The sequence below is a fragment of the Mastomys coucha genome, unplaced genomic scaffold, assembly GCF_008632895.1.
Source record: "Mastomys coucha isolate ucsf_1 unplaced genomic scaffold, UCSF_Mcou_1 pScaffold1, whole genome shotgun sequence".
NCBI classification, from domain to species: Eukaryota; Metazoa; Chordata; class Mammalia; order Rodentia; family Muridae; genus Mastomys; species Mastomys coucha.
Window position 1 is genome coordinate 29,444,464 of NW_022196891.1, and position 530 is coordinate 29,444,993.

Genomic DNA, 530 nt, shown 5'->3' on the forward strand with positions numbered 1-530 from the left:
TTTTTTTTTTTTTTATGTCTATGAGCATTTTGCCTACATGTATGTTTGTGCGACATTTGCATGCCTGGTGCTAAAGAGACAGAAGAGAACATTGGTCCTAGAACTGGAGTTACAGGTGGTTGTGAGTCTCCATACAAGTTCTAGGAACCAAACCCTGGTCCGCTGCAAGAAAAATAATTACTCATGGCCACTGAGCCATATCTCTTAATTTTTCTTTTTTTCTTTTTTTTTCTTTCCTTCTTCAATTTTTAGGCTGGCAGAAAAACCAGAAGGTCCAGAATCCCCACACAGACCTCCGCTCCGCACAGCATCCTCTTCAGTATCCAGCTTCAGGGTGGTCCAATTACACAACCTCGAGGGACATCATTGCCAACCAGTGCTCGTGGCTCCTACTTGGGCTCACTCTCAATGCTTCTGTACATTCCTTGGGTTTCAGCAAATGGGTGATGAGGATGTGTACCATGATAGTGTAGCCCCGAGCAGTTTAGAGGCCTGAAATACCCACTGTGCTGGGGTGGAAAGCATTAACG

The 530-nt window shown here is 44.7% G+C and overlaps 1 long non-coding RNA gene across 1 annotated transcript in view; it reads left to right on the top strand.

The window, feature by feature from the left end:
• The window catches only part of LOC116070166, an 11,767-nt gene that overhangs the window by 9,602 nt on the left and 1,635 nt on the right, over window positions 1-530 (top strand). The window contains exon 2 of the long non-coding RNA XR_004110296.1: window positions 452-454. This is a non-coding gene — a long non-coding RNA (uncharacterized LOC116070166). The remainder of the gene's footprint in view (window positions 1-451; window positions 455-530) is intronic.